Source organism: Ambystoma mexicanum, chromosome 6p, assembly GCF_040938575.1.
Source record: "Ambystoma mexicanum isolate Mex_15411 chromosome 6p, UKY_AmexF1_1, whole genome shotgun sequence".
NCBI classification, from domain to species: domain Eukaryota; kingdom Metazoa; phylum Chordata; class Amphibia; order Caudata; family Ambystomatidae; genus Ambystoma; species Ambystoma mexicanum.
In genome coordinates, this window is record NC_090935.1 from 55,499,011 (window position 1) to 55,516,541 (window position 17,531).

Genomic DNA, 17,531 nt, shown 5'->3' on the forward strand with positions numbered 1-17,531 from the left:
GCTAGGTCTGGAAAAGATCAGGGGCTGAGCTAATGTCGGGACTGGCGGGACTGGGGGCTAGCTAGCATTTTGGTTGTAGCACCTGAGCTTCTATCCAGGTCTACAACCAAAAGACCCAAGCTATAGCCCCCTTAGCCCCCGCTAGCAACGCCTCTGGCGGCCACAGCTCTCCCTTTGACTGCTCGGTCAGCAGCGGATTGCGGAAGGCCGAGCAGTCTTTCTAGGCGCTGTAGCTTTCTATTGCAATTAAAACCACAACCTCCCGCTCCATATAAGGCGTAGCTTTTCCCTTTAGCTCTAGTGTCTCTTGAAGTAAATTTCATACGCTGCGCTTCATAACGATCAGCAACAATCCCACCAGTTGCACCTACCATTTTGAGTGCTTGTATATTTGGATCAAGAATCGATCCCTAGTCTAGTGCTCACATATTCATAATTAAATACCTTCAGGAGCGATTCCTTTCCACTTAAAACAACCTTTGATGAGTTCTTCTGCCCAGAGATTTCACCAAACCAACGTCAGTCCTAAAGTCTGTATATGCATTAATTAATCTCTGCACTGATTTAGGTGTTCCAGCAAAAAGGACTCAATCGACCGAATATGCCAAGACTGGTCAAACAAAAACTTCCACAGCGGTAACTTTCTCATACAAATGTATTAATACAGAAGACAAGGCATTCATATACAAATTAAAGAGCAAGGAGGCAATAACAACTCCCCCCCCCTCCGACCATCCTGAGTTATGCTGGTTGGTGTGGGGATAGAACCTTGTTCGTCAGTTTGTCCCACATCACTCTTTTGATCATGTAACTGTCAGTATAAGCCATAGATTTCAATGAACCCCAATATTATTTAAAGGAGCTCATAAATGATGTCCATTAATTTAGCAGTAATACCCGATCTGGCGGGCCACATCATGTGGTAACGGCCCGGGGCCCAAGGTACCGGCCCGAGTGCAGCGATCGCCTTACGGGCCAGATCTGTTATGATTGCTATTAGCAACCCAGGTTTGCAATCCGGAAACGCGGGGTGCTAAGAGAAAAGTATTTTGTTCCAATGAATGGGACAAAGATGGCCACCATGGATCAGGAAGGCAGGGCTCCAGGCGAATCCCCTCTTCCATTTCCATGGCAGCCAGCATGAACATGCAGCAGCAGCAGCGAGCGCCACCACCGCTGAAGTAATCATCTCAGTGGTGCTGTGGGTGGGTGGGACAGGTAATGGGTCAAGCAGGCATCAGGTTGCTTGGAACGCGAGCTTGCAATGGTAGATTCAGCCCGCGATCCAAGCAACCTGATTGGTTGCATCCCCCTCCCCGGGTGCAAATGGACTAAAAAAGCAGTTTTTAGATCCGTATAGGCGAGATAAAAAGGCTCCCCTCTAACAATGATTGATTTTACAATTATTAAACATATATTTGGAGACTGAAGTTCGATGAATTGCGCTATTCTCAACCCACTTCATAAGGCTTGCTCAATTCAATTGACCAAATATTTTAAAAGAATAATCGAGCAATGATATGGGTACATAATATGAGGCGGCATCTGTCACCCACCTGGGTTAGCAACAGCCTCCTTCCAAGAAGAGGGGTCAAGACCAGGAAGTATTACAGTGTTGAATAAGTTCCATAGTAAAGGTTCTAAAAAATCAGGGATCAGCTTAAATAACACAGCCTGTATGAAATCAGGGTCTGGATCTTTATTGCATTTGTATTCGAATTTACTTTCGCTACCTGTGATGAATCTTTGGATCTCGTGGCTTCCTTCCGAGGAGGAGCCCCTTCCCATGAGGCCAGGGAGGCAAGGCCGCTACCTGATCGTCCACTTGGAGTTGGTACTCAGAGGGAGGATCTCATACTCAGCGGGAGGATCTCATGGGGAGGGACCCCTCCTGTGGGAGCAGGGACGACTCTCTAAGGAGAACACAGTATTTTCCACTCCAATCCCCCTCACCTACCCCGCACTTGCTTTGTAACCCCATGTACATGTGTCATGTAGCCAAAACCATAAGTGGTGGGACGAGGAAGAGTCTAGTCAACCCAAGGGAGAAATATAGTATAAATACTGGGACTAGGAAGAGTCTAGTCTACCCAACGGAGGACGATAGGACAGGTAGTGAGGTGAGGAGGCAATGCAGAAGCATGAAGAGCTCTCCCGGAATCACTAGTGAGCATTCTAGTGGTTCCCAAATTCCTATTGGTCAAGTCACATTCATAAAAGAGGGGGGAAAACAGAAACAGGAATGAGGAGCCACAAGCAAGTCAGCGGTGCAGCCGGAGGGAAGCACGGCGTAGTGGGACGCAAGGCGAGAAGGCGAAGCGTCTCTCGAGGGACAGATGCAGGAAGAGCCTTCTCCCTGCTGGAAAGCAGCTGACTTACCTGATTGAGGAAGGGGGACTACTTGGTCCGCTTTGGTAAAGCAGCCCAGTGGGAACCTGCAACTGCAGAGCCACTGTCGCTGGAACGAAGTCAGCAGCAGGCACGCCTGGACCAAAGGAGAGTCTGGGGCCAACAGGAAGCCCAAAGCAACTCTACCTGAAGGTAGGGGATGACTCAGACTCGCCGGTGGAGACAGAAGAGAGGATAATGGTCCAGATGAGAAGGGTGGAGATAACCTGGGAAGAAGGGCTAAGAAAATAGCCCGGGAGAAAGATTCTGGGAATGTAATGTGTGAAGCAGAACAGGTCTAGACCCGCATCCACATACTTACTACCTGGCAGGTTAGTGAACCAGGTCTGCCACTCTACAGGAAGAGAGTACAACGACTCTAGGACCTGCACCTACAAGACTGGAAGCCAAGTCTATGTTGGGGAAAAGTGTACAAATCACAGAATGAGGTCGGTGCAAGGGAGCCATTCCCCCTGGTATTGTGATGTTTGCAGAACTGTAAAGCAGTCAGGGGAAGAGAGACATTCCCCCTGGTATTGTGATGTTTGCCAGAACTTTAAAGCAGTCAGGAGAAGAGAGCCATTCCCCCTGGTATTGTGATGTTTGCAGAACTGTAAAGCAGTCAGGGGAAGGTTTGCCAGAACTGTAAAGCAGTCAGGGGAAGAGAGACTTTTCCCCTGGTATTGTGATGTTTGCAGAACTGTAAAGCAGTCAGGGGAAGAGAGACATTTCCCCTGGTATTATGAGGTTTGCAGAACTGTAAAGCAGTCAGGGGAAGAGAGACATTCCCCCTGGTATTGTGATGTTTGCAGAACTGTAAAGCAGTCAGGGGAAGAGAGACATTCCCCCTGGTATTGTGATGTTTGCAGAACTGTAAAGCCGTCAGGGGAAGAGAGACATTCCCCCTGGTATTGTGATGTTTGCCAGAACTGTAAAGCAGTCAGGGGAAGAGAGACATTCCCCCTGGTATTGTGATGTTTGCCAGAACTGTAAAGCAGTCAGGGGAAGAGAGACATTCCCCCTGGTATTGTGATGTTTGCCAGAACTGTAAAGCAGTCAGGGGAAGGGAGCCATTCCCCCTGGTATTGTGATGTTTGCAGAACTGTAAAGCAGTCAGGGGAAGAGAGCCATTCCCCCTGGTATTGTAATGTTTGCCAGAACTGTAAAGCAGTCAGGGGAAGGGAGCCATTGCCCCTGGTATTGTGATGTTTGCAGAACTGTAAAGCAGTCAGGGGAAGAGAGCCGTTCCCCCTGGTATTGTGATGTTTGCAGAACTGTAAAGCAGTCAGGGGAAGAGAGCCGTTCCCCCTGGTATTGTGATGTTTGCCAGAACTGTAAAGCAGTCAGGGGAAGAGAGCCGTTCCCCCTGGTATTGTGATGTTTGCAGAACTGTAAAGCAGTCAGGGGAAGAGAGCCGTTCCCCCTGGTATTGTGATGTTTGCAGAACTGTAAAGCAGTCATGGGAAGAGAGACGTTCCCCCTGGTATTGTGATGTTTGCCAGATCTGTAAAGCAGTCAGGGGAAGAGAGCCGTTCCCCCTGGTATTGTGATGTTTGCCAGAACTGTAAAGCAGTCAGGGGAAGAGAGACGTTCCCCCTGGTATTGTGATGTTTGCCAGAACTGTAAAGCAGTCAGGCGAAGAGAGCCGTTCCCCCTGGTATTGTGATGTTTTGTAAGCTTGTAAACAGGCCAGGAAAGGAAGACATCCCCCTGGTGTTGTGAACTGCAAAGTAAGCTTTGGAAAAGGCCAGGGGAATGGAGACATTGCCCCTGGTGCTGTGAACTGCAGAGTAAGCTTGAGAAAGGGCCAGGTGAAGGGAGTAATTCCCCTGGCTGTGTGAAAACACTGAGACCAAGATACCTGGAGAAGGGGGGCATTCTCCAGGAACCCAATAGTAAACAACAACTATGGGCAACAAGGAATGCTGATGTTTCAACTGGGACTTTACCTTTTGAATCTGAACTGAGAACGGTATTGCTTTTTAGAATTTAAATCTGGAACTTTGTTTTGTGCCTTGGAAAAGAGTTGAGACCTGGGGAAGGGGGTCATTCCCTCAGGTAAAGAACCCACCTAACAATTGGAACTGTGATCCATTGTCCAAAAGAAGGGAGACTTGGTCTCTCCCTTGGTGCCTACATTTCTTGAATCTTACTCTTACTTTGATTCTTTTCAATCGGGTTTTCAGCCATATAGGGGTACTGAATCTGTCCTTAATTCAGTACTGGACGACCTGGCTCGCCTGGTGGATCAGGGGGGTGTTGGCGCAGTTTTTCTATTAGATCTGTCAGCCGTGTTCGACACAGTTGACCATCCCACCCTTATCTCCAGGCCGTCTGGTAAAGTTTGTGACTGGTTCGTATCCTTCCTTGCCATCCGTTCTCAATCGGTTTCCCTCCCCCCTTTTCGCTCTAGTCCGGTTCCACCCTCCTGTGGTGTGCCACAAGGATCTGCTCTCTCCCCTATTTTGTTTAATCTCCACATTAGGCTCCTTTTGTCCCTCATTCTGCGCCAAGGCTTCCGCTATTATTCTTACACTGACGACACACAAATCTTGGTTCGTCTTGACTTAAATCAAGCTGAGATAGCCACTCAGTTTATATGTTGTCTTCAGGAGGTTGGGGAATGGATGACATCCAACTAGTTGAAACTTAATGGCAGTAAGACTCAGGTGTTGGTGGTAGGCACCACTTCACCCCTTCTTTACTGGACTAATGATTGCTGGCCCACCGCACTTGGCCCCCTTCCGGTACCTGTGCTATCTGTGAAGAATTTGGGGTGACTGTCTCTTCCTCTCTTACCATGGATGGTCAGGTCGCAGCAGTATGCAAGAGCGGCCATTTTAAACTTTGCAGACTCAGGAAAGTCCTTCCTTTTGTGCCTAAAAAATGCCAGGCTCCGGTGGTAGCTGTGCTTGTCATTAGTGGTTTAGAATACTGCAACTCGTCGTACTTAGCTCAGCTACGCTATTTGGTTAACCGCCTTCAGCTGCTGCAGAACACTGCTGCTGTTAGAGCTGTCCTACAGCCCCCTTTTGGCTCTTTTGGCACCAATTTCACCCCTTTACTGAGGCAGCTGCATTGGCTTTCGGTAGAAAAGCGGATCTTGGTTAAGTCTTTGTGTATGGTGCACCATGCTTTTAACGGCGTGGGACCTGAATACATTCAGGACAAATTCCTGCACTACATTCGGTGTCTCCGCTCATAATCCGCATTTCTCGTTGTGGTAACCCGCTTCAGATTGGTGTGCACTGGCGGTCGTGTCTTCTCAGTTGCCGCCGCCAAGGCTTGGAATGCTCTCCCCTTGCTGCAGCGCAATACCATTGATCACCTAGTTTTTTGTCATCTACTAAAGACATCTGTGTTTTAAGTCCTCGCTGTTTTAGGTTTTCTTTTCACATTCTAAGCGCCATGGTGCCTTCGGGCATTTGTGTGCTCTACAAATTTACATAACCTAACAAGAGAGCCATTCTTCTGAACCAAAAAGATCCACTACCTCTTTAGTTTAGTTACAAGTGTAAGGGACAAAAGTATGTTATTGACAAAGGATGGTGGGCTCTTAATTTACATGGACATCCTGACCAAATCCTTAGTATTTTAGTTAAGGTAGACAAACCCCTCAGAGCAGGGAGAGGTAGGTGTTATATTGTTGTATGCATTTTACATACTTTGTACTGAATATATTTTGCCTTGTTGTTGTGCCTTGAAACTGACTATCCTTTAAATGTGTTTATTTACTTTACGGCTGCGGCTCCTACTCACCGAGGTACATTGTGATGTAATAGAATGCTCACCCTGTATATAGAAATGCTCCCCAGTGAAGCTCAGGCAGTTCCAGTCTGGCAGTGGAGGGTGGGTTGTTGCCTGGTGGTCAGTTGGGCTACATGTGTGGTGTGAGTCCTTGCTGTCCGGGTGAACTTTTTGGGCTGCGGCCACTCCCGTGGCATAGTTTCGAGGGTCAGGGAGAATAAACTAAGGGAAGACATATTGACTAAGGGTGAGCTTTCATTCAAAGAAGTTCTTGACATTGCCAAAAGGATGGAAAACACAATGGCTTGTGTGAAAGAACTAGAATTGAAAATTGCTTAGACTACGATCCCCAGCACAATTAATAATGCAAGTACTGGTCCTTCTGCCACCAATCTGAAGAAAACGCAACTGTTTGGTGCCAGGAAAAAGAGCTACAAGAATGTGGAACATGCAAAAGCACCAGAGGGGGTGACTATGCCATCCAAATCTAGGAAATGCTTTAGATGTGGCAGCTTCTCTCACTATGCTAATTCTGTTGATTATCCAGCTCTAGCTGTAGAATGCTTAACGTTGCAACAAGAAAGATCATTTTGCACAATACTGTAAGAATTGTGCAAAGGGGATGGTCAAAGAAATATGAACGGGTCAGGTTGGTGAAAGTGGGGATGATATTGATGAAGATGATGAGGGTGTTGCCTGGTTCATGAGTGTAGTGGGGGTCAAGTCAATGAAAGGGAAAAAACATCATGTTGATAGTTGCCTTAATGGCAAAACAGCGACTATGCTTATAGACCCTGTCTCTGATTATACTATTATAGATTACAACGTGTGGGAAAGGAATTTCAAGGGAGTAGCACTTTGCAACCCAAGAGTCAAAACAAATGTTTATGGTGGGGAAAGATTAATGCTTCTTGGTTACTTAAGTGCAAAATTTGAGTGTCTCAGTGGGAGTACTGAAGCAAATATTTATGTGTCCAAATGGTGTGGAAGTCTTCTGGGGTGGTTAGAAAAATCAGCCCTGGGAATTATTATCAATCCTAAAGTTTCTGTTCACATTGCTGCTGTCGCTCAAGGTTCTTCCAAACCGGAGGATGATTTTGATTGTGTGTTTGGAGCTGGGATTGGCTGTCTAAAGGGGTTTTCCCACAAGATTACTTTGAAGCAGTGTGCTGTCCCTGTGGCTTCAAAGGCTTGTTGTGTTCTCATAGCTTTAAGAGAGGAGGTATCCAAAGAGATTGGTTGTCTCCTAGCTTAAGACTTGGAAGTGGAGGTTTCTGAGTGAGTTTCCCCAGTAGTCATAGTATGCAAGGGGAATGGCAACGTTAGACTATGTGTTGACTTGAGAGTGTTGAATAAATGTGTCGTAGTACAAACATTTCCTTTACCAAAAATTGGAGAGATGGTGGGTATGATGGCTGGGGCAAAATGTTTTAGTACCCTAGATCGTGCCTCGGCTTACCACCACATTTACTTAAACCCCTCATCCATATACCACGTTCATTACACATGAGCGAACGTTCAGGTACAAGCGGATGCCCTTTGGTTTAGTATTAGCTTTGGAGTTCTTTCAACGTATGATGCACAAACTACTGGTCCTTATTAATGGAGTGTGGTTTTTCCAAGATGATATTTTGGTCACAGGCAGATCAGAGAAAGAGCATCATGATAGGTAAACAAATGTTTTGACAAAAATTAGATGAGGTTGGCTTAACATTGCAAAAGAACAAGTGCAAGCTTAGGGCATCTGCAATCTAGTATCTAGGACACAGACTAAATGCACAGGGTGTGGCATTGAAGGACGGTCTGGTCGATGCAATTGTTGGAATTCATACACCTAAAGACAAACAGGTTGTATTATCCTTCCTAGGACTAGTGGAGTAATATGGTAAATTTGAAGCACGTTAGAAGACTTTGTAAAAAAGATGTTCTGTTTGTTTGGTCAGTGAAGTGTCAAGAGGAGTTTGCACATATCAAGGAGTATATTGTGAATGCTCCTATGTTAAACAATTTTGACACAGCCTTTGAGACTTTTGTGAGGGCAGATGCCAGCAATACTGGTCTTGGAGCTGTGCTCCTCTAAAAACAAAAAGGGACTGAGATGCTGCTAGATGTCTGAAGGGTGCAGAGGAGAAATATTCAGTTATAGAGAAAGAAGCTTTGTGTGTACTTTGGTCCATAAACTAATCCAAGGCGTTTCTTTGGGGTAGGAACTTCACAATTATTACAGATCACAAACCTCTGTTGAGTATTTCTAACTCTAAATGCTTGATGGAGTATCGCGAAGGATCCTGAGGCGGGTCAGCGCTCTTCAGGGACATCTGTAAGTTGTGGAATATATAAGTGACAAGGAGAATGTAATTGCAGATTATTTTTCCAGAAATAAAATCTGGTGTGTAGAGGGCGAAACTGATGCTGAAGGAGAGTTGGACAGAGAAATGTAATGGACTTGTGGGTCTTCCATTTCTAAGAATGATTGGAAGGTAGCTGAATCGAGAGATTATCAATTGGGCAAGGTGAATAATTTTGTACTCAATGATTAGTCCAGTTGGAAGAGTAAGAACGATCATGGTGCTTTTCATAGAGTTAAGGATTAGCTAAGTGTAGAGGGAGGTAATCCTCTATGGTCCGGTCGCATTGTTCCACCACAGGATATCAAAGATACGCTTATTGAGATTGGACATGAAAGTCATCTGGGAATGTCAAACACAAAAGGGCACCTTAGAGACGACTATTGGTGGCCTAGTTCGGACAGTCAGGTGGAGAAGGTAGTGAAGGACTCTTCCTTGTGCGGTGACTCTGACAAAGCATTTAGGTGTAGTGTGCAGCCATTGAGGGACTTGGAATTTCCCGAGATGCCCGGAGAATATGTGGCCATGGAGATATTGGGGTCGGTGGTAGGATATCAAGGAGTTAGAAAATATATCATTGTCCTAGTGGGCATGCACTCTAAATGGGTTGAGATTAATGTGGTTCAGGAAGCCGACTCTTGGACAGTTATTTCGTTTCTGGATCAGGTTTTCCAGGAGGGAGGGTTTTCCCAGAAAAATTCTTATGGATAATGGACTACAATTTACCTCCCCGATAATGAAACAGTTTTTGGCAGGGATAGGCGTCAATCATCACAGGTCGTCTCTCTTCCATCCTGAGACCAATGGTATGATCATGCAAGGTATACGCATGGCAGTTAGGGAAGGTGCATATTGTCTCCACAGGACTAGTACCGCTTGAGGTCCTCAGGAGGAGGACAAGGCCTAATGCTGTGTTCCCGGTTTGCTTGGGGAGGTCAGAATTTGATGTCCAGAAGAAGGCTAGGCTTACTCAGGCGTCTGAAGGGGGATAGAGTGTGGATTTGCAAGCCTTGTTTAGTACCAAAAAGGGACAGTAGATTTGAATGTCCTGCGATTGTGAAAAAAGAGCTCTGTAATGCGTTTGTGTTGGAGGATGGAAGAAGGTTTAACAAAGGCAGGGTTGCAAGTTAGAAATTAGTATTGCTCTGCCAGGCCTCGGTGTGAGTTAGTCAAGGAAAAATGGGTTTAAGAAAAAAGGGGAGGTGTGTTGTATTGTTGTATGTGTTTTAAATACTTTATACTTTTGTGATGTAATAGAATGTTCAGTCTGTATATAGGAGGGCTCCCCTGTGACGCTCAGGCAGTACCAGCCTGGCATTGGAGGGGCGCATTTGTAAGAATTCACTTAATAAACATTCACTGGAAGAAGCAGCTGTACCTTCTTCAATACTTCACAGTGGATGTTCTCAGCATTTCTGGTATGATAAGTTTATGTCAACAAGCATGGCACCTGTATGTCAGTCTCCTCTTCCTGCACCCGGGCACACCTCAGATATCTAGAAGGGAATACTTGGAGCATTAAGGTCAGTAAGCAATGTCTGCTGAATATTTACTTTGCGGACCCCAGTGGCCTGATAGAGATTTGCAAAATGTTCAGTCTAGACTTCTGGACAAACATTAGTCTTAATGCCAGCTTTTGGCATAACATTTTGGACCATTGGCTGCAAGTTTTATCAGCAGTAGCACCAAGCAATTCCTCCCAGGCCATTTCTGTCTGTGATTCAAAACATAGTTACTCCTCCGTCTAGCAAATTTCTGGCGAGCCCATCCATCTGATTATATTTCATATGATAGACAGTGCTTCGCAAATTTACAACAGCCATCCAGCCAGGAAGACCTGTGGACAGTACAGAAATCAGCAATTTTTTTAGATACATTTTCCCTAATTCTGCTAGTGCAGTCACAAGTTCTGATTCAATCTCTTCTGGAGAGGATGTGATGGACAGCCAACTCAAATAATTCTACTGTTGTCGCTCAAAAGGGTTGGAATTCAATCAATTTCCATAATCCTGTCCCGATGTATTTGACGACGATTGGCTGAGAGATGACCCTCTTGTATTTTGGTAGGTGGATTGGTAGAGGATTCACTTTAAGCCTTATTGATAGTGCCACGTGGTGACTATCCTCTCTAGTTATCATTCCAAAGTCACCCATAACCTTCCTGTGTTTTGCTGCAACAAAAATATAGTCAATCATAGAGCAGCCATTGTGTCCTATACACATAGCTTTTGCTGAAATATCATTACGGAAATGTCAATTTGTGCATCGTAGCCCCCATTCAGGATAGATTATGGAAAATGCAGCCAGGTGCATCAATCACTCACAATACATGTTGGTATTCCCAAAGCAGCATCCTCAATAACATCATCCAAGCCACCGGGAGCGATCTATGTTTAAAGGCCAGGAACAAAAGACCAACCTTGCAGATTTCAATAACATCATCCAAGCCACCGGGAGCGATCTATGTTTAAAGGCCAGGAACAAAAGACCAACCTTGCAGATATCAATAACATCATCCTGTCACGAGTGCGACGCGGAATTGGTCTGTGTGGCGCCGTTGGCGGTATGTACAAGGGGTGCGAAGTTATCCTTCCAAAATGGCGCCCAGTCCTTTGTGCGCTGGTCCAGTCTTTCGATCAGATCAGGAGGGTGTGACTCCTCCCCGTCAGCACGGAAGAGTATTTCCCACATCAACACCGATGGACCAGCGCGTTGCTACGACTATCGTGAGCCACGCTCCGTGAGTAATTTAGGATTCATTTGGATATCCCCGACCGCTCTACGTAACCTCTTCTTTTCCTACTTTGCTTGCTTAATCCCTTTTTTCTTGTTCCGCTAGTTGCCTCCTCGCGGACCAATTCACAGGCCAGCCATTCCCGACACCCAACTCTTACTTAGTCATTTCGGCACTTGCCTCCCAGTAAGTAAGCTCATCGATTCTCACAACTCTCCCCTTCTCAGTTGAACCCGCAGTTAACCTTTTTTCTCTCCCACTCGGTATTAGCAAAGGCAGACCCATTCCACCTCTTGAACTACAGTACCCAGACTCCTCCTCTTCCATGGAAGTCACGACTTCTCACAGAAGGAATTATATGCTAGGGTAGGTACGCTCCTTATCTCCCGCTCTCTTAGATCAGTCAAATAGTACTCGTTACTTATCTTTACCTTGTATATCTTCAGAACGAATTCCAGTAATCCCTTCTCAGACTGCCGAACGCCAGCCACCTTGTTACCAACATCTGAAACCTTTTAGAATTCCTCCCAAGGTACGAGATTCCTTTCCTCCCTGCTTTTTGAGTATCTTTTACCATAAAAGACAGAACACTTACCTTTCTGGTTTGTATCAACAGTCAGAGGCAAAAAACACGGACACCGATATCCTCGACTCCTTCGTACCTCCGGGGATTGTCTCCCGACGCTCACGAGCCGCGGCAGTCCTCGTCGGGAACTCTCAACGATCCCCAGCAACAAGGGTTTTTTCCCGACCAAGGGTTTCCCTGACGCCTCCACTCCACGCCTGTTTCCTTAGGCTGGGAGAGGGGGACTCAGGTATTTCCCTAATATCCACTTTGAGTTTGAAGACAAGGTAAGAGAGTTTGCTGTTATTCTGATTGTCTACCTTTACCGAGATTACCTTTGCCTTAAAGTTAGAAAACCATCTTCTTTGATCGTTTGTTTGGAGCTAGAAAGATAACACATCCAAGCCACCGGGAGCGATCTATGTTTAAAGGCCAGGAACAAAAGACCAACCTTGCAGATTTCAATAACATCATCCAAGCCACCGGGAGTGATCTATGTTTAAAGGCCAGGAACAAAATACCAACCTTGCAGATTTCAATAACATCATCCAAGCCACCGGGAGCGATCTATGTTTAAAGGCCAGGAACAAAAGACCAACCTTGCAGATTTCAATAACATCATCCAAGCCACCGGGAGCGATCTATGTTTAAAGGCCAGGAACAAAAGACCAACCTTGCAGATTTCAATAACATCACCCAAGCCACCGGGAGCGATCTATGTTTAAAGGCCAGGAACAAAAGACCAACCTTGCAGATTTCAATAACATCACCCAAGCCACCGGGAGCGATCTATGTTTAAAGGCCAGGAACAAAAGACCAACCTTGCAGATTTCAATAACATCATCCAAGCCACCGGGAGCGATCTATGTTTAAAGGCCAGGAACAAAAGACCAACCTTGCAGATTTCAATAACATCATCCAAGCCACCGGGAGCGATCTATGTTTAAAGGCCGGGAACAAAAGACCAACCTTGCAGATTTCAATAACATCATCCAAGCCACCGGGAGCGATCTATGTTTAAAGGCCGGGAACAAAAGACCAACCTTGCAGATTTCAATAACATCATCCAAGCCACCGGGAGCGATCTATGTTTAAAGGCCGGGAACAAAAGACCAACCTTGCAGATTTCAATAACATCATCCAAGCCACCGGGAGCGATCTATGTTTAAAGGCCAGGAACAAAAGACCAACCTTGCAGATTTCAATAACATCATCCAAGCCACCGGGAGCGATCTATGTTTAAAGGCCAGGAACAAAAGACCAACCTTGCAGATTTCAATAACATCATCCAAGTCACCGGGAGCGATCTATGTTTAAAGGCCAGGAACAAAAGACCAACCTTGCAGATTTCAATAACATCATCCAAGCCACCGGGAGCGATCTATGTTTAAAGGCCAGGAACAAAAGACCAACCTTGCAGATTTCAATAACATCATCCCAGCCACCTGGAGCGATCTATGTTTAAAGGCCAGGAACAAAAGACCAACCTTGCAGATTTCAATAACATCATCCAAGCCACCGGGAGCGATCTATGTTTAAAGGCCGGGAACAAAAGACCAACCTTGCAGATTTCAATAACATCATCCAAGCCACCGGGAGCGATCTATGTTTAAAGGCCAGGAACAAAAGACCAACCTTGCAGATTTCAATAACATCATCCAAGCCACCGGGAGCGATCTATGTTTAAAGGCCAGGAACAAAAGACCAACCTTGCAGATTTCAATAACATCATCCAAGTCACCGGGAGCGATCTATGTTTAAAGGCCAGGAACAAAAGACCAACCTTGCAGATTTCAATAACATCATCCAAGCCACCGGGAGCGATCTATGTTTAAAGGCCAGGAACAAAAGACCAACCTTGCAGATTTCAATAACATCATCCCAGCCACCTGGAGCGATCTATGTTTAAAGGCCAGGAACAAAAGACCAACCTTGCAGATTTCAATAACATCATCCAAGCCCCGGGAGCGATCTATGTTTAAAGGCCAGGAACAAAAGACCAACCTTACAGATTTCAATAGCATCATCCAAGCCACTGGGAGCGATCTATGTTTAAAGGCCAGGAACAAAAGACCAACCTTGCAGATTTCAATAACATCATCCAAGCCGCCACCGGGAGCGATCTATGTTTAAAGGCCAGGAACAAAAGACCAACCTTGCAGATTTCAATAACATCATCCAAGCCGCCACCGGGAGCGATCTATGTTTAAAGGCCAGGAACAAAAGACCAACCTTGCAGATTTCAATAACATCATCCAAGCCACCGGGAGCGATCTATGTTTAAAGGCCAGGAACAAAAGACCAACCTTGCAGATTTCAATAACATCATCCAAGCCACCGGGAGCGATCTATGTTTAAAGGCCAGGAACAAAAGACCAACCTTGCAGATTTCAATAACATCATCCAAGCCACCGGGAGCGATCTATGTTTAAAGGCCAGGAACAAAAGACCAACCTTGCAGATTTCAATAACATCATCCAAGCCACCGGGAGCGATCTATGTTTAAAGGCCAGGAACAAAAGACCAACCTTGCAGATTTCAATAACATCATCCAAGCCACCGGGAGCGATCTATGTTTAAAGGCCAGGAACAAAAGACCAACCTTGCAGATTTCAATAACATCATCCAAGCCACCGGGAGCGATCTATGTTTAAAGGCCAGGAACAAAAGACCAACCTTGCAGATTTCAATAACATCATCCAAGCCGCCACCGGGAGCGATCTATGTTTAAAGGCCAGGAACAAAAGACCAACCTTGCAGATTTCAATAACATCATCCAAGCCACCGGGAGCGATCTATGTTTAAAGGCCAGGAACAAAAGACCAACCTTGCAGATTTCAATAACATCATCCAAGCCACCGGGAGCGATCTATGTTTAAAGGCCAGGAACAAAAGACCAACCTTGCAGATTTCAATAACATCATCCAAGCCAGCGGGAGCGATCTATGTTTAAAGGCCAGGAACAAAAGACCAAGCTTGCAGATTTCAATAACATCATCCAAGCCACCGGGAGCGATCTATGTTTAAAGGCCAGGAACAAAAGACCAACCTTGCAGATTTCAATAACATCATCCAAGCCACCGGGAGCGATCTATGTTTAAAGGCCAGGAACAAAAGACCAACCTTGCAGATTTCAATAACATCATCCAAGCCGCCACCGGGAGCGATCTATGTTTAAAGGCCAGGAACAAAAGACCAACCTTGCAGATTTCAATAACATCATCCAAGCCACCGGGAGCGATCTATGTTTAAAGGCCAGGAACAAAAGACCAACCTTGCAGATTTCAATAACATAATCCAAGCCGCCACCGGGAGCGATCTATGTTTAAAGGCCAGAAACAAAAGACCAACCTTGCAGATTTCAATAACATCATCTAAGCCACCGGGAGCGATCTATGTTTAAAGGCCAGGAACAAAAGACCAACCTTGCAGATTTCAATAACATCATTCAAGCCACCGGGAGCGATCTATGTTTAAAGGCCAGGAACAAAAAACCAACCTTGCAGATTTCAATAACATCATCCAAGCCACCGGGAGCGATCTATGTTTAAAGGCCAGGAACAAAAGACCAACCTTGCAGATTTCAATAACATCATCCAAGCCGCCACCGGGAGCGATCTATGTTTAAAGGCCAGGAACAAAAGACCAACCTTGCAGATTTCAATAACATCATCCAAGCCACCGGGAGCGATCTATGTTTAAAGGCCAGGAACAAAAGACCAACCTTGCAGATTTCAATAACATCATCCAAGCCACCGGGAGCGATCTATGTTTAAAGGCCAGGAACAAAAGACCAACCTTGCAGATTTCAATAACATCATCCAAGCCACCGGGAGCGATCTATGTTTAAAGGCCAGGAACAAAAGACCAACCTTGCAGATTTCAATAACATCATCCAAGCCACCGGGAGCGATTTCAGGATGGGAATGCTGCACCAACAAAATGGGTCTTTAATTCTCAGCCCCTCTCTTTAAGTCGCCACATATATCCTCTTTCGCTGCGAACCCCCCTACTCTCCATCACCTTCCCCTGGATCCCCCACTTACCTTCTCCTGGGTCTGGCCGCCTTCCTCTTCTATCTTCATGACCCTTTGTGGGTTGGGTTTGTGACACTGCAGCCTTCAGACCTCTAATGCTCGGGAGACAAATCCTTAATTTGGAATTGAAGTGCCTTCCAATTTCAAGCTCCGGCACAGGTGACCGTACCTCTAGGAGAAGTTCGCCCAACAGAGATGATAGCATCTGCATGAAGTTGGTTCTCTCTGTCTTTAGATGAGAATTATAACAGTTGACCAAAAGAACAGATTTCCCCTCGGTGGTCAGACAATTTACTACTAGAAATCATGACTGTTGGGGTTTCTTTTACTAAAGTAACTGACCGAGACAGGACTCAGGAAAGCCCGCCAGGGGTGTACAAGGGTACACCTCTAAGGATCACCCTGAACCACCCAAGGTTATGGTACAGTGGTGAGCAGCCATGCTTTGTCTAAGGAGGGAAGGGGGCTGTAGTTATGTACAAAGAGCTCAGAGCATGTTTTGGTTCAAGAAAAAAAAGTACACACTGATAAGTTAGATACAAATAGACATTTATTATATGCTCAAAGGCACACTGTTGTAATTCTAAGTTCAGGTAAGTACTATAAACCTAACATATATACAGTAAAGGATCACTTCCACTACTCTTAAAATGGGTAAACCTTAGATGTTCATAGGTAAGCATGTTAGAGTAGCTTTTAGGATAGCAAATCACATAGTACACCAAACGGAAACATATATACAAACTCTGAATAACTTTTTCAAACTTTAACCTACACTGCCTTAATAGTCCAACTCTATCTTGTGAGAGTCACTGGGCAACCAGTGGGTGGGGGATGGCCAGATAAATGTCGGGAAGAGACAGGCTACAGTGTTTAGAGTACTAGGGTCCAGGAGGGAGCCCCTAGAGTTTCAGGTAAGTAGATCCGTGGTTACAATCAAGCTCAGGGAGGTTAGCATGACCCTCTGAATGGATGCACCAAGGACCAGTGTCTGCGGCCAGGTGGTTTTACTGCTATGAGCACAAACAGTTGTACCCCCAATGGCACTCTATGGTGACATGGGGGGTAGCGAGATAAGAGCTATCTGCAGCCCCCAGAGTCACAGAATGACACAAACATACCAGAGGTAGGTTATTTGGTGGGGTGGACAGTACCTTCAGATGAAATAACTTGTTACTGTAGGACGGTGCCAACAGGGAAGTGACAGCAGACCTGGTCACCTATTCTTCTGTCCAGGTCATGGGGAGAAAGGGGCATTGGTGGATCCTGCAAAACAAGTCACACAGGGAGATGCCCAGCAACAGGTCATCAAGATGGTGACTGGTTGGTGCCTTTTGCAGGCTCGGTGGACAGCGGTTGTTTCGGTTGTCAACTCTACTCCATTTCTTGGTCCTCGTCACCAGTTCGGTTAGGAGACTCTCTGGAGCCAATTCGAGCTGTTTCGGGTGTGGAAAGATGCCCCAGAGTTGCAGGCAAAACTGCGGTTCCGCATATGTTGTGCGGACATGCAGCACAGGACCCCAGGTATTGGAATTTTACAGGCTCTGGAAGTTGCAGCTCTTCTGGGGATGGCACAAATTGTAGGTTGTCTCAAGACTGATTGGGCCCACTAGTCCACAGGAGGCAGTAGTCTTCTTCAGATCTTTCCTGTTGATTATCGATTGAAGTGAATAGATTTGGACAACAGCTGTGACTCATCAGGTTCTGGCGGT

The 17,531-nt window shown here is 45.8% G+C and overlaps 1 protein-coding gene across 2 annotated transcripts in view; it reads left to right on the top strand.

The window, feature by feature from the left end:
- LOC138511202 (long-chain-fatty-acid--CoA ligase ACSBG2-like) overlaps positions 1-17,531 on the top strand; it is a 737,514-nt gene that overhangs the window by 166,511 nt on the left and 553,472 nt on the right. The gene's annotated exons all lie outside the window — the stretch shown is intronic.